Source organism: Anabrus simplex, chromosome X (assembly GCF_040414725.1).
Source record: "Anabrus simplex isolate iqAnaSimp1 chromosome X, ASM4041472v1, whole genome shotgun sequence".
Lineage (NCBI taxonomy): Eukaryota > Metazoa > Arthropoda > Insecta > Orthoptera > Tettigoniidae > Anabrus > Anabrus simplex.
Window position 1 is genome coordinate 26500525 of NC_090279.1, and position 25358 is coordinate 26525882.

Consider the following 25358-nt stretch of genomic DNA (forward strand, 5'->3'; position numbering starts at 1 on the left):
TGGGGTTCATCAGCAAAGACTTCATGATCTTCTGCTTTGGGACTGGTTTTCTCGTGTGCTGAGTACTGTGCACCAGTTTGGCTGGATAGCCCATATACAAGACTAATTGATACTCAACTGAATGCTAGCTTGCGGTTAATATCTGGTACTATCCTGTCCACATCCTTTTATTGGCTGCCAATTCTGTCAGGTAAAATGCCACCTGTTTTATAAAGATAAAATGCTCCCATCCGAGAGTTCAAGAAGATAGAAATGAACCCTCAACTGCCTGTTTTGGATGATATTCCTGTTCTCAAGGTAACGAGGTTGGAGTCATGACATCCATCTTTGCATGATGCTGTCGCATTGGCTGATGGGAATTTTCACCCTTTAGAAGAATGGAGAAGTCGCTGGAAAGTTGCCACAGACAGTTCCTTACACAACATCTTTTCTAGTGAACATCATCTACCGCGTATGATTTGGACCACTCTGAATCGGGTGAGAACAAATCATGGACGATGCAGGGATGCCCTTTATAAGTGGAAATATATCTCATCACCAGAGTGCGACTGTGGTGCATCTCGACAGATGATCCCCATATTGTAAGTGAATGTACACGACGTTCCTACACAGGTAGCCCGAGTGACTTTTCGGAACCAACAGAGGAAGCCATACAGTGGATCACTCAACTGGACATTCTGCTATAAAACATGTTTCTTGTCTGTGTATATTTGTAAATACTATATATTTGTATATACTATATATTTGTATATATGTATCTAACTTGTTGCCCTATGCTAATAATAATAATAATAATAATAATAATAGGTAAATAACGTAGTGATATAATATTCTTTCAAAATTGTAATTATTGTCACTGACCTTACAAAGTACCACAAGTGTATGTCCTGTTTTAAAACATTTAATGCAGTAGTGTTTTTGAACTGTAGTTGTGACATTGCTAATTAATTTTTTGCTGTCACACCTTTGTTGGTTACTGTGTGAAATGATCTTTGATAATCCGTGGGAAATGATTCTATAGTCTCGGATTGGTGCTCTTAACCAAGCCCTTGTATCAGCAGGTCATGCGATGGCTAGTCATAGCCTAAGGTTTGACTTCAAACCAGATTTGTGATGGAAACTATGAATCCTGAATGGTTTATTTGATTTTGTGAGTGGTTAGAGTCTTCTCGGCTCTTATGTGATGCACTGACTTGTTCCTACTGTACTTTCACAACTAGTGGCAAGAAATATTCATGTCGGTCCTCAGAACTACCCAGTACCAGCTCACACTCTCTGTTTCCTTGTAATTCATGTGTAACAGGACACAATAGGCTACATTAGAGAACAATCTTGTATTATGACCACCAGTAAAAATGTTGCTTATGAATCCTTTTCACACACAAAATCATATTTCTATTTTTGATGGAGTCTAAATTAGCTTTCTATGTTCTAAACATATTTTGTGCAGAGACCAGCAAAGCGACATGCATTTTATGTGTCTTCTTTTTTCTTGTCATATATGTCAGAGGACAGTCCATTGTCTACGTAGCTTAGTCCATTTTACATCATAGATTTTAGATGCTTCTGAAGGATTCAGTCGACCGGATCTTATCTGCTACTTCCCACTTTGTTTTATATCTCACCTCAGGCGCTATTGTTTCCTCACTCTCATTTCAGCAGTCTACAAATATCATGCCGCAACTTAAATGACTTCCTTTAAAATGTCTAAACTATTTGTCATGCCAGTTGGTATTGAATTACATAAGAAAAGATTTTAAGATTCATAAAATTTCCTAATTGCTTACTTGTGGAAATACACGTATTTCTGAGGTTACCCATTAGTGTTGAGATTACCTTCCATTTGTGGAGAGACACATCGTCGTCAGCTAACTAGTGATGAGGCTTACTTCCTTTTGTGTAGAGACACATGGTCCTGAACTAACCACTTAGTTATGTGTTTTCCTTCCAGCTTTAGAGCGTTGAGTGTCACGTGGCCCTGAGCTGACCACTTTGTGCCACACCTCCATGGTCTTCATATTTATAGGCGTGATCGGAGTGAAAATAACAAACTGATTAATATGATCGTCTGCTGTCTATGACGTATGTAAGCAGAAATATGAATTGCAAAATTCTATTCAGGCTAGAATACACTGACGGACTCCCCTCTTGTAGGTACTGAGACAGTATTACGGATTTAAAACTGCTTTCCCAAGGAACGGTTTTGATTTGGCCAATTAGCCGTAGAAAACAGTGTCACCTTTATATTCTCAACTTGGATTTCTCCTACTTGTAAACCATCATATTTCTTAAGTAATTCATTTATTCTCTGGGACTTGCTCTCGATACTTAACTCTCATTCTGCTGTGTGCTGCCATCTGTTATGGTGTGGTCGAAACGTGACCTCGCCTCCGACCAATCAGGGAGCTCCTCGCCATCTTTTTGAACTGCTCTCTTCCAGCGGGAGTAATCGGCCATTATGAAATGAGAAGAAGCTTGACCATGATTGAGGAAGGACATGCTACTCACTCGCTCCGGCTTTTGGCCTTAGCGCACATTATGGATCCGACATAATATATTAGTGCGATGGCTTTCAGCCATTCTAAAGGTTTAATTTTTAAATTTTGAAGACCGTCCTCCTTTCTGCAGTAAATGCAATATTTTGTGATATCATTACGTGAGTATGGAGCAACTGACGCTTTGATGTTACTACTAGCCTGATTCTGCAACTGTAAGTTTCTTCTTCATTTAAATTGAACTTAGTCGCCGGAGACCGGAATGATGTTTTGGAAAACATGCCCTCTTCTAGAACTTTCGTGTGTTTAAGACCTTTGAAAAAGCCATAATGCTAGTTGTTGGTTCAAAAATTTAAAAGGCAGTAACTGTTCAATTTTTTCGGGTTTCCTCTGTAAAAATTTATATATATATATAGTATACATATCCTAATGATCTGGATATGTGTGGTATGAAGGTGTATTACGTTTCATCTAGTTTGGGAAATTATGAAAAGTATTTATTATTATTAATGTGGAGTTTTGGGAGATAAGGTGTATCTCCTCTATATGTACTTCAAAGGAACTCTACCTCTTGGAAAGGTTTTAGGACCATGTGAGTTTTCTCCAGGGTATCAGAAATTTAGTTTGGGTCTCTTTTAATTTTATTCCTGCTTTTCCTTTTATTTTTTTCTTGTAAAATGTAAATGAATGAGTTTTGGAATTTCCGGGTTCCTTATGTTTCGACCATTGTTATGCTTATGCAGTGTGATTGGTCATTGCCAACTCTTGATGGCGAATGTTGGTTACAATAGCTACTGTGTAGTGATGGTAGTGGTTTTTTTTGGGATTCTGTCGCTTTTGTAAATATTTTATTTTGGAGTCTGTGTGACTTTAACACTTTATCCAAACTTTCTTGACTTGATATTTTCCCGGTTTGTGTTTGTTCGGCTGTCTTAACGTCTGTTTATTCTACTTGTGTGTTTATGTCACTCGAGACGTAATTACCCTGATCCCCTAGCGAAAGCTCCATGATCACACTATCCGGACGAATATAATAAGTTAAATGAAAGAGTAAATGAAGAGAAAACTTGTACTTTGAAGGTCACCCTTTGTAAAGCACCCCAAAGGCACTACTCACTTAAAGTAATTATCATGTAGTCATGTACCTTTTACACTTATTTCTGGTTGGCCGACCTCAGTTTTTCAGGAGTTTTCCTCAGTTGTTAATTACCTTATATTATTGTTTGTTTTTCTCTATTTTGGACGGTTTTATTTAATTTTATTTTTATATTTAAAAAAAGGTTGTTCTACTTTGGGTATCAAGATTAAATTATTTTACCTTCTTAAAGGTATGTTGTTGTTCTTTCTTTCACTTTTTGGTGTTGTGATGTCCAGTACAGGGGTTAATTTAAATTATCCACGGTTTGTTGTGACACTTCTCCACTTGTTAAGGTAAGTTTTTCTTGTTCTCTTGTTGTTGGAAGGAGTGTATAGTGTCTGATTAAGCTTCCACTTATTTCTTACGAACTGGTGCAGTTGTGTAACTGCTAGTTCATACCTTGGGCTGGCCGTTATGGTTGTTGTTGTGGTGTTTGGCAATGTAACGGCACAGTACTCATAGAATTTCACCGGATATTCAAACTGTCCTTCCCATTTAACACAGATATACCCATTTTTTATTTTGTAGAGTTATAAATTTTTCTTCACAATGCATTTATAGGAGTCACTTAAACACGAAATCGAGAAGCTTTCAGCCATTCAAACACTATTTTGTGAAAATAAGTTTTTATAGATATCGGACATAGGCTTTAGGGAAGAAAATTTGAACATACAATAAACTAATTTGAATGTTAGGATGTATAAAATATCCTTTGCACTCCATTTTTGTAACAGAGTATTCATCAGTCTGCATCTGGTGGCAGGGTCCGGTGTTGTGGTTCATTGACTCCAGTTAGTTCGGTCTCGGGCCATGTCTGCATGTAGTCTTCCAACTTTCAGGCCGTTGTGCACTTTATCAGTCTATGCTGTTTGGTTCGTCCCTAGCGCCTCTTTTCACCGACTTTCTGTGTAATACACTGACTTTCCCAATGTATCGTCCTCTACACGCAACACTTGCCCAAACCAGCGCACACGCCTTTCCCCAATTTTCTTCTGGATCGCTGCAATGCCAAAACGTTTTCTAATAACATCATTTGAAATGTGATCTAGTCTAGTTATGCCAGCCTTCCACCTAAGCAACTTCGTATCCATGATGCTTATTTGGCGTTCTACCTCTAGAGCTGGGCAGCATTCGTTGCCGTAGAAAACGACAGGATGGATATCGATAGGACAGATATCAGTTCGGTAGAACTTAGTTTAGAGATGGCCCTTCGTCCAAAGTTCGGAAGGGCGCCTGTTGTCATTCTCCACTTCAGTCAGGCTTTGTATATCCTTAAGTTGACTTCATCAGTAAGTTGGCCATAATCATAGATTGTGGAGCCAATATACTTAAATATCTCTACTCGTGCTATATCTTCAACGTCAACATGCATGGTTCCAACTTCTCGACGATTTAATGCAATGTATTCTGTCTTGTTCTTGTTGAGGCGCGGGGCTTATTGCGCTAGTCGATTGTTCCAGTCTTCTGTTTGACGCTGCAGGTCTAGCTTATTCTCTTCAGCCAAATGATATCATTTGCTTAGAGAAGTGTCCATGGTATTGGACTGCGCAGGTTTGTGGTAATTATGCCCATCACAAGAATAAGCTGCAGTGGTGATAAGCCGGGGCGTTGATGGACTCCTACAGTTATGCGGAAGTCATCAGACGCTCCTGCGGCAGCTTGAACACAACTCATTTGTTCTTTGTAGAGCAATTATACCCTCTCAGCAAGGTGCTCTGGAATGCCATGTACTTGTAGGGCTGACTGATTAGGTCATGAAGTACCCGATGGAAGGGCTTCTAAGGGTCCAGAAATTTGTCATGAAGCCTCTTATTTTTTTCACAGTGTTTCTCAAGTAATAGTCCGGCAACATGGGTTTCTCCTATTGCGCCACAATTTTACACAAATCCAGCTTGGCTTGTTGTATGTTTGGCTAAATCGCTAATCCTTTTGTCGAAGCTTTGATCTAAGTCTCTCGTTGCGAGGCTCAGAAGTATGTTCGGGCCGTGATTAGAAAAATCGCCAGGGCTTCCCTTATTTCTGAATTGATACTCCGTCGCCAGTCTGTTTGTTTATGACCTTCTTTGATGATATGGCTGAAAAGCTTGCTTTAGCCACACTGCTGCATCCCCCCATTGAGAGAAACAAAACTCTGTTGGAAGATAATCGGGGCAGATGGCTTTCCCTGATTTCATTTCCTTCCGCATAGTCTGGACTTTAGTGACGTCATTTTCCTACGTTGGACCTTCCCAGCGGAGGTGATTAGGATTGGTAGATACGGAAATTCCATGATTGAAATGTTGTCAAAATAGTTCCGCCAGTGTACTCGCGCTTCCCGCCTGTCCAGTAGCAAATCGTCTGTTTCCTCATTGATGCCGTAAAAACGTTTGACTTCTGATGTTTTGCGTTGGCTCGATTGGACTAGCCGTTAAAAATTCCGCTCGAATTCGCGCATGTCATGTTTCACATATAGTCCTGCCTACCGGTTTGATTATGTTACGGCAAATACCTCCTTCATTTTACGAGTGGCAGCCTCGTAGGCATTCCAACGAGCAAGAAACTTGTGGTACAGCTGCTTCTTCAACCGTACTGCATATTTAACATCTTCATTCCTTAGCCATATGTCATGTTTAATCCTTCGTTGTCGTCGCCCTGCCTTAATTGTTCCAGGAATAGAGCGAAAGGCGTCTTTCAGTTTAGTCCGGCTCACTTCAACTATGGTGATTTGTGACTCTGTAACTTCTGCAACGACGTTAGTCTCCTTCTTCAGGGGCAACCATTTGATCCCAATTTGTCTATTTCCTGAGAAGTATTGGGCTCTTGGTGACTTTATCCGCAGCTTAGATGACTGGTCTTTGTTGCATCGCAAGGATTTAATAAGGGGCAACTGTTATCTCTAGAACATCTTCGAGATTTCACCCATTCACAAGGATGTAGTCAATGCGAATTGGATGGGAGCCACTGTAGTACTGAGTAGACGAATATCACTCTTTTTGAACCGTGTGTTTGCGATGATCAGTTTCTGCATAATCGCGAAATTGTTGGGCATCTTCGTTCTTTTCGCTAGTCCATGAACGGCATGGATTGTTTGTTCTTCTTTCCTCGGTCCGACACGTCCATTCAGATCAGTGGCAGCGATAAGATAGTCAGCGGTCTTCTTGTCAGGCGGTGCCCAGAACGCATCTTTGGTTTCCATGAGCACGTCAGTTTGTGGAGCGTTGCTGTGAAAAATTGGAATTTCCTTCTTTCCCCAGTGCGGACGAGTTACATCAAGCGATTGTCAAAGTTTTGCACCTCGGAGACTGAACCGTCAAATTTAGCTGATATGACAATGTCAACACCATGAACTGTCCTTCGGTTTCTGTTGTACACCAGTTAGTAACCACACCTCTTTTCCCATGACTTTTCTCCATTCCATCTTTTTTCCCCACCTCTCAGATGCCTATGGTTCATGTTGGTGGGTTACTGTAGTCACGTCCTAGTTCGTGAACCATGGGCAACGACTGAGTGGCCTAGTAAGTGGTCCTGAGAGTCGGGATACCAGTGGCTATGGAATGGGAGTGGGCATCTCGGACATATTCTGAGTCGTGGCCCTCCTTGTGCTCAGGCGGCTAGGACTATACAATCTACCGGTGGTCCATAACCCGTTAGAGGAGAGATCCTCACTTGGACTATGTGCAAGTAGGGCAGCATCCTGCTTCATGAATCGACCGAGCTCAGAACATTTTAAGCAAGCCTCGGACCTATGGGAGTAACGGAGTCCCACTCCCATTTGACAGGCGAGGGACTCCTTGGAAACAACTTGGCGAACGAAATGGAATTCGATGGGGAGCTATCAATATTAATGGGGCTTATGGAAGAAAGAAAGTAGAACTGGCTGAGTCAGCAAAGAGGATGCATCTGGATGTGCTAGGAGTAAGTGATATTCGGGTAAGGGGAGATAACGAGGAAGAGATAGGAGATTATAAAGTGTACATAACGGGTGTTAGAAAGGGAAGGTCAGAGTCTGGGGTAGGGCTCTTTATCAGGAATACCATTGCACGGAACATAGTTTCTGTTAGGCACGTAAATGAGCGAATGATGTGGGTAGATTTGTCAGTTGGAGGAATTAGGACTAGAATTGTGTCCGTGTATTCACCATGTGAGGGTGCAGATGAGGATGAAGTTGACAAGTTTTATGAAGCATTGAGTGACATCGTAGTCAGGGTAAACAGCAAGGATAGAATAGTGCTCATGGGCGATTTCAATGCGAGAGTTGGGAATAGAACTGAAGGATACGAAAGGGTGATTGGTAAATGTGGGGAAGATATGGAAGCTAATGGGAATGGGAAGCGTTTGCTGGACTTCTGTGCTAGTATGGGTTTAGCTGTTACAAATACATTCTTCAAGCATAAGGCTATTCACCGCTACACGTGGGAGGCTAGGGGTACCAGATCCATAATAGACTATATCTTAACAGACTTCGAATTCAGGAAATCTGTTAGGAATGTACGAGTTTTCCGGGGATTTTTCGATGATACAGACCACTATCTGATTTGTAGTGAACTAAGTATCTCTAGGCCTAAGGTAGAGAAAGTGAAATCTGTCTGCAAACGAATAAGGGTAGAAAATCTTCAGGACGAGGAAATTAGACAGAAGTACATGGATATGATTAGTGAGAAGTTTCGAACAGTAGACATTAAGCAGGTTCAGGATATAGAAAGTGAATGGGTGGCATAAAGGGATGCTGTAGTAGAAACAGCCAGGGAATGTCTTGGAACAACTGTGTGTAAAGATGGGAAAAGGCGAACATCTTGGTGGAATGATGAAGTGAGAGCAGCTTGTAAACGTAAAAAGAAGGCTTATAAGAAATGGCTCCAAACAAGGGCCGAGGCAGATAGGGAGTTGTATGTAGATGAAAGAAACAGAGCGAAACAAATAATTCTTGAATCCAAAAAGAAGTCATGGGAAGATTTTGGTAACAACCTGGAAAGGCTAGGTCAAGCAGCAGGGAAACCTTTCAGGACAGTAATAAAGAATCTTAGGAAGGGAGGGAAAAAGAAAATGAACAGTGTTTTGAGTAATTCAGGTGAACTCATAATAGATCCCAGGGAATCACTGGAGAGGTGGAGGGAATATTTTGAACATCTTCTCAATGTAAAAGGAAATCATCATGGTGGTGTTGTGAACAGCGAAGCTCAAGGGGGGGAGGAAAATGATATTGGTGAAATTATGCTTGAGGAAGTGGAAAGGATGGTAAATAAACTCCATTGTCATAAAGCAGCAGGAATAGATGAAATTAGACCTGAAATGGTGAAGTATAGTGGGAAGGCAGGGATGAAATGGCTTCATAGAGTAGTAAAATTAGCGTGGAGTGTTGGTAAGGTACCTTCAGATTGGGCAAAAGCAGTAATTGCCCCTATCTATAAGCAAGGGAACAGGAAGGATTGCAACAACTATCGAGGTATCTCTTTGATTAAGTATACCAGGCAAAGTATTCACTGGCATCTTGGAAGGGAGTGTGCAATCAGTCGTTGAAAGGAAGTTGGATGAAAACCAGTGTGGTTTCAGACCACAGAGAGGCTGTCAGGATCAGATTTTCAGTATGCGCTAGGTAATTGAAAAATGCTACGAGAGGAATAGGCAGTTGTGTTTATGTTTCGTAGATCTAGAGAAAGCATATGACAGGGTACCGAGGGAAAAGATGTTCGCCATACTGGGGGACTATGGAATTAAAGGCAGATTATTAAAAGCAATCAAAGGCATTTATGTTGACAATTGGGCTTCAGTGAGAATTGATGGCAGAATGAGTTCTTGGTTCAGGGTTCTTACAGGGGTTAGACAAGGCTGTAATCTTTCACCTTTGCTGTTTGTAGTTTACATGGATCATCTGCTGAAAGGTATAAAATGGCAGGGAGGGATTCAATTAGGTGGAAATGTAGTAAGCAGTCTGGCCTATGCTGACGACTTGGTCTTAATGGCAGATTGTGCCGAAAGCCTACAGTCTAATATCGTGGAACTTGAAAACAGGTGCAATGAGTATGGTATGAAAATTATCCTCTCGAAGACTAAATTGATGTCGGTAGGTAAGAAATTCAACAGAATTGAATGTGGGATTGGTGATACAAAGCTAGAACAGGTCGATAATTTCAAGTATTTAGGTTGTGTGTTCTCCCAGGATGGTAATATAGTAAGTGAGATTGAATCAAGGTGCCGTAAAGCTAATGCAGTGAGCTCGCAGCTGCGATCGATTGTATTCTGTAAGAAGGAAGTCCGCTCCCAAACGAAACTATCTTTACATCGGTCTGTTTTCAGACCAACTTTGCTTTACGGGAGCGAAAGCTGGGTGGACTCAGGATATCTTATTCATAAGTTAGAAGTAACAGACATGAAAGTAGCAAGAATGATTGCTGGTACAAACAGGTGGGAACAATGGCAGGAGGGCACTCGGAATGAAGAAATAAAGGCTAATTTAGGAATGAACTCGATGGATGAAGCTGTACGCATAAACCGGCTTCGGTGGTGGGGTCATGTGGGGCGAATGGAGGAGGATAGGTTACCTATGAGAATAATCGACTCTGCTATGGAGGGTAAGAGAAGTAGAGGTAGACCAAGACGACGATGGTTAGACTCGGTTTCTAACGATTTAAAGATGAGAGGTATAGAACTAAATGAGGCCACAACACTAGTTGCAAATCGAGGATTGTGGCGACGTATAGTAAATTCTCAGAGGCTTGCAGACTGAACGCTGAAAGGCATAGCAGTCTATAATGATAATGTATGTATGTATGTATGTCTCAGATGCCTACAAGCCTTCTCTCAAGTGCAGAGGCTTATTCGCTACTTCATCCAGGCATAATTCAATGATTGGATACAAAATGGGGGTACTAGCTTGGTTAGCCGTCACAGCCCGTGCGACGGTAACCCTAGCATACTTTTCATGCTGACTGGGCCCTGCCAATGCGCGTCCCTTCCAGGGGCTGCACTAACCTTGGCTCCGATACCATGAGAAATATTTCTGTAATGATATAACGGTATTATTTTACGGCCGGATTGTCTTGAGCATTTTAGAGCTCATGACAGAAGGGAGTAACGCAGCTCCGGACATGGAGAACAGATGCCTTTTGCAGCCACTCCTCTAGAGAAGAAACGCTACCCTCTTTTCTGCATTAACTTCCAGAAATTTAGTGTACCTCTTCCGCCACCTGGTCCCTACTGAACGTCTCCATCTCCGCCAAAGTTGCCATTAAAGACTTTGTACATGTTTGGTACGCGAGAGCTTTTATATTTTGCTCAAGTTCATCGGCAGGCCAGCGGGGAACCCGTATCCGTCACCTGGGACGTGCCACGAGTTACAGCAATATAGCTGGCTCGTATAGAATATTTATCAATGCAAAATGAAACATTATTTTACTGAAAACTAATTGTGAACCTGATAAATTACTTGTCACAGGAATCAAGTATTCACGTAAAGAAGAAGGGTTACAGACTTTTGCACCTTTGCTTGGCGTGATATGCCACAGAACGCATGACATACAATCCAGTGTCGTATTTTCTGCCCCCTGTTGTATAGTGGTGTCAACATCAATATCTTGTTTGATGATCAAGAGGTTTAGTCTGTCATATCTGGAATCAATGTCCCCCTTTCATTTGTTCACTTATTTTCTCCAAAGAGTGCAGTAACAATACATGGTCGAGCCTCCCATTACTATGCTTGTGAGCCAGTCATGCATTCGACTGGGCCATGTGAATTCATTTCATACAGCATGAATTGGAAAGTACCTGTTCATGTTACGATATATTTTTGCCTGCGTGATCGATTTTCCCATGTGGCAGTTGTAAGCGGATCTCACCTATAACCGTTCTTCCGTAGAATATGTGGAACTACTCTGTGGTGGGGAGACAGGCACAGAATTGGATGCTATCCAACTATGTTATCAATCCACTAAAAATAATCACGTTGCCCGTGATCTTTTGAAATAAATAGAATGACATTCCTTCCTTTACATAGCAGCAATATCCACTACAGTGCAATTCAACGTCTTGTCATCTCGAATTTTGGCTCAAGCCTTGATTTTCATGCTCCTTCTATCCGTATTGTTAAAGTAATACTTGTAAGAATATTCAAGGGCATGATAGGTTGCGTTTGGATTCAAAATCAGGATATTAGAACATTGTAATAAAATGCTACCACCAAAGCCATATTCTGTGTTGCCTTCATAATGTCTATAACAGCAGTGTCTTGAGGAGAAAATATAGTATCAATGCTAGGGAGAGAGCCGTCGTATACTTGTTATATTTCAGCTTTTCCAGGATTTCATCAGTATTAGTGGTTTCCGTGTTAAATACAGCAATTAAGACGTAGAATGATGTAGTGCATGGTAGTAATTATGAACGTCCTTGTATAAACCTACCGTCCTATATATAGGTTGGCTATGTTTGATTGCACATCAAAGATACATATTTCGGAAAAGCGATACAGTGACATAATAAAATGCTATAGTGATATGATAACAATGTACAAATACAATATGTATATTTGTGTGACAAAATAACATTCATGAAATATTAGCCATGTTTCAACAGATCTTGCTGAATGTCGGCAAACGTTCTCAACTTTATTAATATCTACAACACAGACATTCTCTCAAACAACCTCAAGAACAAGGTCCTTTACAAAATTTATTACTTGCCTGCGACAAAGCGCAGAGTGGTTCAACAAGATCAAAACTCCAAAGCATATGCCGTTCTTTATGTAGGAGAACAGACTACGGATTTCGGTAGAATAATATGTGCTGGATTAAAGAGCTTGTATGAGTATTTACACTTTTAGGCAGGACCACTTCTCATGCTTTCTTCAAATGAGGTCTATTAACTCGTACATTTCTAAACCGTGACAAGTTTCTTGCGCGTGATATCGTGATTAAGAAAAGACGCAACACATTCTCGTTACAAGTGAGAGGTTTTGAATTTTAACCTCAGATAATGGTTACTCTCAGGAATGTAATGGTTATCAGTAACGAGCTCTCTGCACTGGATATCAGTGATTGGAATGTCCAGTAGCAAATCCCCTGTGTGAGAGTTGTAGTGGAGTTGGCTGTTGAACTGTTGGTCACATGGTTTTAATTTGTCACTGTAGATCGAGACCCGAGGTGAGCTATAGAGATCATCAACCTCCGGAAGGCGGATCAGCTAGTTTTAGGTGTAGTGTGTGCAGTGACATCCTGGCTGGGAAGTTGGACCTCTTGGGACATCTGAAGAGACACAAGAAAGATCGACCCTTCAATTGCGATCACTGCGGAAAGGTGTTATGTAGCCGAAGCAGCTTGTCTGAACACCTCAGGATCCACCCGCTCCAAGTGTGCGTATTTTCTGATAATTGCTTTACAAAGAGGAAAATGCTGACAGAGGACACGCGATTGCATACAGGTGCGATTATAAACGATTGCTCAGTATCTCATAAAAATTTCAGGAAAAGGCCGGACGTTATGCGGTCTCACACAGGCGATAAGCCATACCGCTGCAATATCTGTAGCAATTCATTCATACTGAAAGGCAATCTCACCAACCATATGCGGACCCATACAGGTGAGAAGCAATACAGCTGCGGTGTCTGTGGCAAATTATTCATAAAGAAAGGCAGTCTAACCGATCATATGCGGACCCATACAGGTGAGAAGCCATACAGCTGCGGTGCATGTGGCAAATTATTCATAAAGAAAGGCAGTCTGACCGATCATATGCGGACCCATACAGGCGAGAAGCCACACAGCTGCCATGTCTGTAGCAAATCATTCATACAGAAAGGCCATCTAAACGAACATCTGCGGACCCATACAGGTGAGAGGCCATACAGGTGCGGTGTCTGTGGCAAATCCTTCATAGAGAAAGGCAAACTAACCGATCATATGCGGTCCCATACAGGCGAGAAGCCATACAGCTGCCATGTCTGTGGCAAATCATTCGCAACGAAAGGCATTCTAACCGGTCATGTACGGACCCATACAGGTGATAAGCCATACAGGTGCGGTGTATGTGGCAAATTATTCATAAAGAAAAGCAGTCTGACCGATCATATGCGGACTCATACAGGCGAGAAGCCACACAGCTGCCATGTCTGTAGCAAATCATTCATACAGAAAGGCCATCTAAACGAATATCTGCGGACCCATACAGGGGAGAGGCCATGCCGTTGTAGTGTCTGTGGCAAATCCTTCATAGAGAAAGGCAAACTAACCGATCATATGCAGTCCCATACATGCGAGAAGCCAAACAGCTGCCATGTCTGTAGCAAATCATTCATACAGAAAGGCCATCTAAACGAACATCTGCGGACCCATACAGGGGAGAGGCCATACAGCTGCGGTGTGTGTGGTAAATCATTCGCAACGAAAGGCATTCTAACCGGTCATATGCGGACCCATACAGTTGCAATGTCTGTGGCAAATCATTCATAAAGAGAGGCAAACTAACCGATCATATGCGGACTCATACAGGCGAGAGGCCTTACAGCTGCAATGTCTGTAGCAGATCATTCATGAAGAAAGGCATTCTAATGGGTCATATGCGTATACATACCGGTGAGAAGCCATACAGTTACAATGTCTGTGGCAAATCATTCAGGAAGAAAGGCAATCTAACCGAACATATGCGGACCCATACAGGTGAGAAGCCATACAACTGCCGTGTCTGTGGCAAATCATTCATAAAGAGAGGCAAACTAACCGATCATATGCGGAGTCATACAGATGCAATGTTTGTAGCAAATCATTCATACTGAAAGACATTCTAGCGTGTCATATAAGGACCCATACAGGCGAGAAGCCTTTCAGTTGCAATGTCTGTGGCAAATCATTCAGAAAGAAAGGCAGTCTAACCGTACATATGCGGACCTATACAGGCGAGAAGCCATACAGCTGCAATGTCTGTGCCAAATCATTCATAATGAGAAGCAAACTAACCGATCATATGCGGACCATACAGGCGAAAAACCTTACATCTGCAATATCTATGGCAAATCATACATAATGAAAGGCAGTCTGACCGATCATGTGCGGACCCATACAGGCGTGAAGGCAAACAGCTGCATTGTTTGTAGCAAATCATTCATCCTGAACAGCACACTCACTGTTCATATGTGGACACACACAGAAAGGAAGTCGTACTGTGCAAAGTCTGTGGCAAATCATTCAGCCGGAAAGACACTCTATCTCATCATATGTGGACCCATACAGACGAGACTTTCTGTGGCGAATCCTTTAGAAGGGAAAACAAACATGCTATTCACATGCGTTCTCACACGGACGAAAAGCCTTACTCCTGAAATGTCTGTGGCAATTATTCGGCAGTAAATCCGTCCCTGCTTTTCACGTGCTGACACACATAGATGAGAAGTAGTAATGCTGTAATGTCTGTGGCAAGTAATTCAGCAGTTAATCCGTCCATGCAAGTCACAGACGGACACACACAGTTGAGAGGCCATACTCCTGCAACGTCTGTGGGAATTTCTTCAGCCAGAAAGTCCATCTATGCAGGTCACATGCGTACCCTCACAGGCGATATACCACACTGCTGCAATGTGTTCGGCAAATCATTCGTCCAGAAACGCGAGTTAGGAGATCACATGCGGACACACTTAGACGAGAAGCCATATTGCTGCAATATCTGTGGCATATTCTTCAGCATCAAAGTCAGCCTAGTAGTTGATATGCTGACTGGCACAGGCAAGAAGCCAATCTCATGCAATGTTTGAATCAGGGTATTCAGCAGGAGATCCCACCTAGCACGTCGTATGCGGACTCACACGGGTGTAAGGCGCACGGCCGCAATATCTGTTGCAAATCCCTCATCCAGAAAACCGACCTACCAGTTCACATGCGGACTCACACAGCCCAGAAGCTATACTGGTGTTATGTCTGTGACAAATATACAGCCAAGAAGGTCCCTTTAACATTTCAGATCAGAACACACACGAGTGCTCTGTTTTGTGATAAAATGTTAAGAGAATCATTTAAGTTAACCACGCACATGTAAACCACACTGGTGAGATGCCGCACTCCACCGTGTTTCTTGGCAAATCGTTCGCACGCAGCACCACGCTGTCGGTTCACACGGGCGATACGGCGCACGAGCGTCACGTCACGTCGTGATTAAGCCGCACGTGATTTAATAGCAATGTTATTTTGCTTAACGTCCCACTAACTACTACACAAGTGTCCGGAGTTCCACAAGACCTCCAATTCCGGAGATGTAGCAAGGCGCATGCGATCGCACACAGCAGAGAAGTAGTAAGCTCTTCAGCTAGAACAGCACCTTTTCTGCGACCTCATAACATACATCGGGGAGCGGTCCATTCTTTTGTACCATTTTCTCTGAGAGAAAATCTTCAGGTAACATAATGCTAGGTCCGTGTACGAAAAGAGCAAAGGTCATTTCATGAATTATCTCCTCATCAACCACAGATATATACAACCGCTTGTTCTCAACCATGGACGACCCTTTTTATGTTTTCGGACCAAAGTAGAAGTGTGCTCATCAACAATCGTTTGGGAGCCGTCCAGGAATTAATTCGGATGAACACGGAAGGATCCTATGACAAAGAAAACTGGTAAAAGACTAGAAGCGCATGAAAGAAGTATTCAGACTTATGAATAAACAATTCAAGGGAATTAGCAAGTGCCGAATCAAGTCATAATACGACGCAATTTAAGAAATTGTTGTTGAAACGTGAGCATATCTGTCCTCCCGTTTCCTACATGTCGTGTTTTCTTTTAATTATGAGTAGACCAGTAGCTCAAAACTGCACATGCTCCCTCGGCACTTGTACGATAATATTGTGTCTGTTAGCCGGTTCTGAATTCAAATTGAAAGTTCTACTTCAGTGCCCATAGGTATTCATGAATGTCACGTAATTCTCGAGGGACGTCTTTAAGTAGGGACTCGTATGTTGACAGCTGCAGTATACTTTTCTCCATTTTAGTTTACCTGGGGGCAGTTAATTGGCCTCTCTCTTTTCTCTAACGGGGCCACAAGGAAGTTACTAAATATCTCTTATATCTCAACGTTGCAAGTGTTGAAGAGACATAGTGAGTAATGAACCCTTTTCGTCATGTCAAACTGGTGTTTGCCTGTTCCAGGTCTTCAGCATGAATTGTTAACTCTTGTATCTCAGGGGGTGTTAATGGCTCTTCGTCACTTCCAGACATGACTATTTGGGTATCAAGGAAGGCCTACATAAATTAAAAGCCTACATAATCTAACTATTTTATTCAATAAAATACAATGAAAAATGATAGCGGGTTTGTTAACAAATATGGCCATAAACAGTGTTCTGCGGTCAGTGATATTAATATAACGCTGCGGCTGGACGATTTCGAGTTGAAATTAATATCCACCACAAAAAAGTCTGAAGGGCTATTCACAGAAAACCAGTTTATGGTTAACTAGAAAACAACATGAGATTCAATCTGCTCAGCTCCATAAACAACTGTGCGTTATGCATCCGATTTCTCGATCGTCTAAATATGAGGAAGTGTTTTCGATACCTTTTTAATTTAGACCGTCCACTGACTGTCCATCAGCATAGGACGAGATACCTGGACCCTCAATGGAATCTGAGAAACGTCGAAATGTACATCACTGAGCTATCATGGTCACCCACTATATTAATGTTTAAGGTTGAGGACCAAAGTGACCTATCGTTGATGTTAATGGAATGTGCGTGATGACCACAGTGACCCTCAAAACAAGTGGACTTCAAGTGCCAGTGAATAATAGCGTAAAATTATCCATCATAAAATAGTGTTATTTGTATTGACTGAATGATGTTTCATGAACCGAAATAACAGGTTGAAGTCAGCGATTGGAATAAATTCATGAAAACCTGTGAAAAGAAATTCTGTTAACATTTAGTTATAACCTTCAGTCAAACCCCAAAATAAACTCGACTCATGTGTAACCCTTACATATTTTAGGTCACGGAGTTCAACTGCATCCACTTATAGTCCTGCTAAAATATAAACACACAAAATATTACAACTCCTTTATAAACAACATGGCAAAAATCATGGGTATCCCATGGACTAATGGCAGGGTGCTACTACACCCTATGGAATACTATGTGGTACTGACACATTGTGTCAAACAAACCTGTCATCTAGGAGCAGTTGGCTAGCTACGTAATTTCACGATCCTAGCATGGGAGAGCAATCCGAAGAATCCCTTCCATGCACTTCAACCACCATCCTGCTTTCCACTGAAGGACACGCCATCGGCAGTCCTTAACACCTAGCTGCACTATGAATATATCAAGAAATGGAAATCTTAATATCTAAGGACAACCTTCTGACACCAAAGTAATTATTTAAACGCTCAGTGGCAATACGAACTATGACTGTGTTATGGAAACATCGAAACTAGAATACATAGTCAAGTGTTCGGGAATGTTACTGAGAATCCACTCTTGTCATTTGCCTATGCAGTAGAATTGATATTCAAATTACTCCCCATTTATTGTAACATAAATAATGTTATAACACGGGCCTCTATTTCCTAAGAGGTTCCGCCGCATATAAATGTGAACACCTGTTATCTCGTCAAACAGGTTTATACCTGCCGCTCTCCACTGGCTTACACAAATGAGCAAACCGATCTCGCTACGGATGGCCTTTTACTACAGCACAAATCTTCGTCCAAATCCTTGTATTATCACAATATATCGGTCAACATTATTGCCATCACGAATAATTTCAAGTCTAATGGGATCTGTAGAATTTGATACGCATTTCACTGGTACTAATGGAGTAATTGGATGAACAAAGAATCCCTCTGGATATACGAACCTGTTCTGTGTTCAAACCATGGACCTTACCATATTTCAAAACACTCTGTCCTGATTTTTCCCTCGAGCATTTTTACAAAGAAACCTCGGCATTATCTACACCATTACCTCTGGAGAATCTACTAGGAGCATGTCTCACAAACTGAGTCGCATGGTTTCATAACTAGATGGACAAATAGTACTTATCTACCACCGACTGTTATGGACAGTTACGAAGTTTCTCACTTCACTTGGAAATACAGTAGTCCAGACGCATATGACACTGACTTCAACATAGACCCCAAACCTGAATACACCGAACCCCGAGCTATCACCTCCTGAAAAATGTATCGCAGACTGACACTTCACAAAAAAGCATACCACATGGATGGTAACTATTACTCATTCCATTAATTATTATTATTATTATTATTTCAAAATGTTTTGCCCCACTAAGGAGCGCGATTGTACTTATTTTGCAGATGGTTGTGCTTTCTTCTCTTGCCAGAGTTTCTTCCCTCTTTGTTCTTTATTATCTGTTCTTCCTTCTGTGTAACTGTGTACTCATCTTGGGTTCTCAGCAAAATGATGTTTGTTCACCAACGTTCTAGAGCTAGGCGTGTCCCATATAATTTCATCTGGGATGTTGATTTCTTGAAGGTCCTTTTCAATTTCGATTATCGAGTTATTCTGACTTTAAGCGAGGAGGCATTATTAAATTTTTTAGTGAGTCTTTCATCATCTATTCTTTGAATATGGCAATCAAACTTCAATCACCTTTTCCAAAGATTGTATCTGATATTTCCTCAATATGTTGATATAATTCCGGAGACCTCCTATTCAACCACACTCCTATGCACACTGGGCCATGGTTTCCCTGATGACTTCCCTATCTTGTTTTTCGATCATTTTAGATAATGATCTTTCTCGACTGATCAAGGTTTCTGACGTGTGTAATGTTTGAGGCTTAATTACGGTGTTATAATGCTTTAATATAGCGTTGCTTGATGCTGATATTTTGTCGTACTTTTCCATGTGGTTCTATGGCCTACTTGTAATATAGAAATCTCTCTCTGTTTTCCTCATGATTTAATGCAGATTGTTGGATGATTTCCCCAAGTATTTGAAATTATTTACCTGAGTAATTTTGCGAAAATGAGTTACCAGATTTTGTTTGTGTAATTATCGAGTAGATCCTCCCATGTATTGGGTTTTCTTATATGAGTTTTAGATTCGTTTTAGATGCAATTGCACGAAGTTTTCCAGGGACTGAATTCGTTCCTGCCTATTGTTGGATAAAATAATGAGACCTTTTGTGAAGGCCGAACATTTGATATGAATTTTATGATTAACTAGCTTCGCGGAAAGTGTCTTGAGGCAACCTCAGATGCTAAATATCTTAGTTATACTGCTGAGATACATTAAAATCGAACTCTCCCCTGTCTTCAACTTATTAGCGTTATGAAATCAATTATTGTTATTAGTATGAGATAATATTTGTAAATATTATTTGTTTTAGTGATGTAGCCACACGCCAAATAAATAAATAAATAAATAAATAAATAAATAAATAAATATTGGAATTACTGACATGTACAAATTAGAAGTTGACCAGAACATTCCAATTTGCATACTCAACTGATCCTACGTCTGTGGACATAAAATCTCACAAATTAACATACTTAAAATTCCTCAAAATTTCACTGCTATACTGCAAACATGTTCCTCATTACGTCTGAACAAATTTTATGAGAAATGCACTCAATCTAACGTCCCATCCTTAAAAAAATATGAATAAATGTCAGTTATAACACAGTGACACTTCTACCATACGCAAGCATCGTAAATTTATACTTGTGTCTTTTCAGCACAAAAATTAATAGCTGAAACTGTGATAAACATCCACTAAAATATTACAATGTCAAATCAGACCTACACATAGCAAAATACACCATGCTACGTTGTAAAAGTTACTATAAAAATAATTTCGTGTGGCTATTTCTAGCCGAGTGCAGCCCTTGTAAGGCAGACCCTCCGATGAGGGTGGGCGGCATCTGCCACGTGTAGGGAACTGCGTGTTATTGTGTTATGTGTGGTGTGTGAGATGCAGGGATATTGGGGATATCACAGACACCCAGCCCCCGGGCCATTGGAATTAACTAATGAAGGTTAAAATCCCCGGCCCGGCCGGGAATCGAACCCGGGGCCCTCTGAACCGAAGGCCAGTACGTTGACCATTCAGCCAACGAGTCGGACTGTAGAATTTACTGGAATACACAGACTATATTTAACTCTTATCAGCTTCCATTTTCTGCTGAACTTCGTCCTCTGTATGTACAGGTTTACTGGTTTATGTTACGCAAGTTTTCATAATAATATTTTGCACTTTGATTATTTTATTTTTATTATTCACTTAATTTTAAGAATCTGAAAGACAACACAAAATATATAGCCTTGCAATTTACTGGACACTCTAATAATATGCATTCAGAAAAGTCGCCGAGACTAGAATCTTCGCCGTCCAAAAATCAAGGTCATGTGTTTAGTGTTTGAACACCCTCAGTGCTATCCAACATCTATATCATCTCCCGTGATGACATTGAGACTCTCACAGTAGAGCTCAATCAATAAGCCACCAGTTACTGTATTTAGATTTGTGGAGCCTTCCAGCATCAACATGTGAATTTTTTGGTTGGTGACATCAAGAGTCATAATACAACATGGGGCTACCCAGGTACCGAAGAAAGAGGAGAAGCTGGCGTAGAATGGACAGATTCGTGCAATCTATTTCTACAGCATGATAACAAACTTCCAGTATCATTCAACAGTGCGAGATGGAGATTGGATATTATCCAGATATTAAATTACAGTATCTGCGTAAGCAAACACATATCTCGGTTTTCAGCGAAATCAGTGGGGCAAACAATCCCTCATCGTCCTGTTATATGCCAGATATATGCTGCAATCTGACCGCAGACAGTTCCTTTTCATACACACATCTTCATTACAGACTTTTATGCCTTTCATCGTTCAGTCTGCGACTCTCTGTGAATTTACAAAACGCCACCACAAAATTCTGTTTGCAACTAGTTCTGTGGCCTCGTCTTAGTTCAATACATCTTACCTTTAAATCGTTAGAATCTGAGTGCCTTTTCGAAGATGATGTCATTTTAAGAAGGCTGATTGGGGGAAATGTATTATTTCACTGCACGAGAACATTTTGAATATGGAGCATTTTCCTTAATGTGATGATTATGTAAATATCGTGAAATTTTTCTCGTATCTCAATTCGCTGACGTTGAACACTATATACAAAAAACTATTGAAATATTGAGAAACTATCGTGATCTCTTTGACAACGATCATTTGAGATCCGATACCGTCCAAGCTGGGGAAGATTTCTTAAAAGCGATATCTAATAACAGGAGCGATGGGGACACTGATCTAAGGAAGGATAGCCAGAAAGGCTGGAGGTTTCTTAAACGTCTGAGTTGTAACCAACCAGTTACAGAGGGTCATGCGAATGTTACAGCTAAACAGATTGCCCACCAGCTCGTGGAAAATAGTAAACCTCACCAACAGACTTCAAAATGTTACGGTCAGAAGAATTAGAGTCTAGTCATCTTATGTGGCTTTTCTGTATGGCAGCCATTGCCAGTTGTAAGAGCGGTAAGAGAGTGGGGACACACGACATCAAGTAACAGCAGATTATCCACGAACCTACTACGCTGCCGTAGCATGGGGAGAGGTGTTACTCCCACGTGCTGCGTCCCAGGTGGCGTGTAGGGGGTTCTTACCTGGCTTTCCAGTCGACTTGAGCGAAATAATATAGCTCTCGCGGACCAAACACACAGATCTCTGTGCGTGGAAGACGAGACCAAGGGATGCTGAATTTTGAACCAAATTACTTGTGCTTAGTTCCACTATCCTTGTGATTAGTACCACAAACTGAGGAATACCATGGGTCTGTTAGAGGATCACTGTGTATTTATAGTACCCATCACTATGACGGAGGCTAACCCTTTGCCTAGATTCGGTTAGAGGATCCCAGGGAGATAAAAGAAGCTAACGTCGCTCGGGTGTTTCAGCATCTGGTTGTGGAAACATGGGTGTGCGTTCCGAGGAACTCCACCGGATAGTACGAGTCCCAGGGATTTGTACAACTATATGACGAACACCATGGGTTGCGTTCCAAGGAACATCTGAAGTCTAGGTTTTATCTCTCATCAGTACCCACTATGCGAGGAAAACAACGGGAATGTCCGGGTCCCTCAGATTTGCACAACTATGTGACGAACACCATGGGATTGCGTTCCGAGGAACAGCACGGGTCTGGGATTTTCCTGACATTCTTACCCACTATGTGGGGAAGACCACGGGATAGAACGGGTCCCTGAGACTTCTGAAACTATGTGACGAACAGCATGGGTCTGGGATATACCTGTGATAAGTACGCACTATCAGGAACACCACAGTATAGTACGGCTCCCTGTGATTAGTTCTCACTCTGTGAGGAACACCATGGGATAGGAGGGTCCCTGTGATTAGTTCCCACTCTGTGAGGAACACCACGGGATAGTACGGGTCCCTGACACTTGTACAACTATGTGACGAACACCATGGGCTCGCGTTCTCAGGATCACCACTCGTCTGTGTTTTACTTGTCATTAGTACGCACTACATGAGGAACACCAGTACAGGTCCCTGTGATTAGTACCAATATGTGATGAACACCATGGGATAGTACGGGTCCCTCTGATTAGTAACACAATGTGAGGAATACCATGGGATGGTACGGGTCCCCGTAATTAGTTCGCACTCTGTGATGAACATTACGGGATACTACGGATCCCTGTGAATAGTACAAATGTGTGAGGAGCACCACGGTATAATACGGCTCCCTATTATTAGTACCGCTATGTGAGGAACACCAGGGTATAGTACGGGTCCCTGTGATTAGTACCACTATGAGAGTAACACAACGCGATAGTACGGGTGCCTGAGATTTGAACAACTATGTGAGGAAGACCATGTGCTTCGTTCCGAGAAGCACCACGGTATAGTACGGGTTCCTGTGATTAGTTACGCTATGTGATGAACATCATGGGTCCGCGTTGCATGGAACACCACTGGTCTAGGATTCACCTGAAATTAGTACCCACTATGTGAGGAACACCACCGGATAATACGGGTCCATGTGATTAGTACCACTATGTGATGAATTCCAGGGGTTTGCGTTTTGAGGAAAACCACAGGTCTGCCGTTTACCTGTCATTAGTACCACAATATGAGGAACACCATGGGTCCGCGTTGCATATAACACCACTGGTCTAGGATTTACCTGTGATTAGTACCCACTTTGTGAGGAACACCCCTGTATAGTTCGTGTCACTGAGATTTGTACAACTATGTGAGGAACACCAAGTGTGTGGGTTTTACCTCTCATTAGTACCAGAGTGTGAGGAACACCGCGGGATAATACGGGTCCCGGTGATTAGTACCAACTATGTGGGTAACACCACGGTATAGTACGGGTCACTGTGATTACTATTCAATATGTCAAGGAATACCGCGGAGTAGAACGGGTCCCTGTGAATAGTACCCACTATGTGGGGAACACTATGGGTTTGAGTTGCCTATGGGTTGCGCCCTTTTGTGTGGAACACCGAATGTTTACGTTATTTTCTAGAAATACCGTTCTCACAACATAAGGTAAATGTCAAGAGTGTTAGCACGACCAAGGATAAAATAAGCAAAAGGACGACTTACGAATTATCCCAACAGAAGGCCGTCGCTGATTGAGGAAGCTCTGGACACAAGAGGCCTAGCGAATCAACTAAAATAAGCTTAATTAACAAATTGGCTGAAATAATAACTCAAATTAAATTGATCAAACAAAATTTAATTAGATAAATAATTTAAGAATTTTCGACCTCAAAACTAATTTTAAAAAAAATCAATTACCACTGCACAATGAACGTGAACACCTTTCAGAATAATTAATCAAGGATATCAATTGAAAATAAATTATTTTAACACTAACTCAAATTGCCAGGAGGCAGAAAATCTTTTTGAGCAATAAACAAACGTAGATCAATAGAAGATTAAAATCTTAAGACAACTATTACTGAAAGAAAATAGGATAAATAGGATAAATAACCCTAATTTTCTCCAAGGTACGGTAGCTTAAACCAAATGAGTTAATCAAACTCATCAGAAAAACCTTCCATATGCACGAAGATCCACACCAAAAATCAGCTGAAAATCAAGTTACCAACAATAATTCGATACTCAAATGACAAATTCAACACAGCATGGCCACGGTATGTTTTCATTCTGTTACACAGAGTGTAACAGATGACGAGCACCGAAATCAAAACAAGCACTTGAAGTACCGAGGAAGTCATTAGAAGCCCTACATTAAAGGCACAATGTTTCTCTATTAGTAGCCCGACATTTGATTGAAAATATTATAATAATAAACATAACTTGTTTTTTGCACAAAACCTTAATTAACTAAAGTCAAGAAGATAAACAAATGCCATAATGACCATTACAACTTGAAGCCCGAAAATATTACCATATTACAAGATTATTATGAGGACCTGTTTTAGGAAGTCAATTTCTTTTAAAACCACGTGCAGAATTTCAATTTTGAGGTTAAATATCTCCGCGTATTAACACTATTAACTCATCCATTCCTTGGTAGCTTAGTTCAGTACAGAAGATGGATGCAACTTACTTACGACGTCGAAGGAAACAAGATATATTAAATATTCTAAAAGGATAACCAAATGTTCAGGCCTATCGCCTAGATGGACAATCCATCATCCAGGGTCTAATTTCTCAACCATCTCCTCTTCTTGCATCATGATTTTCTACTCTTCTTAAGGCACAATCAGCAGAGAATAGGTTCCAGCGTCTTCAGGGTAAGAAGCAAAAATCAGAA

General features: G+C 41.3%; 1 long non-coding RNA gene across 1 annotated transcript in view; it reads left to right on the forward strand.

The window, feature by feature from the left end:
• Window positions 1-18711: 18711 nt before the first annotated feature.
• The window catches only part of LOC136886194 (uncharacterized), a 35451-nt gene continuing 28804 nt past the window's right edge, over window positions 18712-25358 (forward strand). The window contains exon 1 of the long non-coding RNA XR_010861737.2: window positions 18712-18800. This is a non-coding gene — a long non-coding RNA (uncharacterized lncRNA). The remainder of the gene's footprint in view (window positions 18801-25358) is intronic.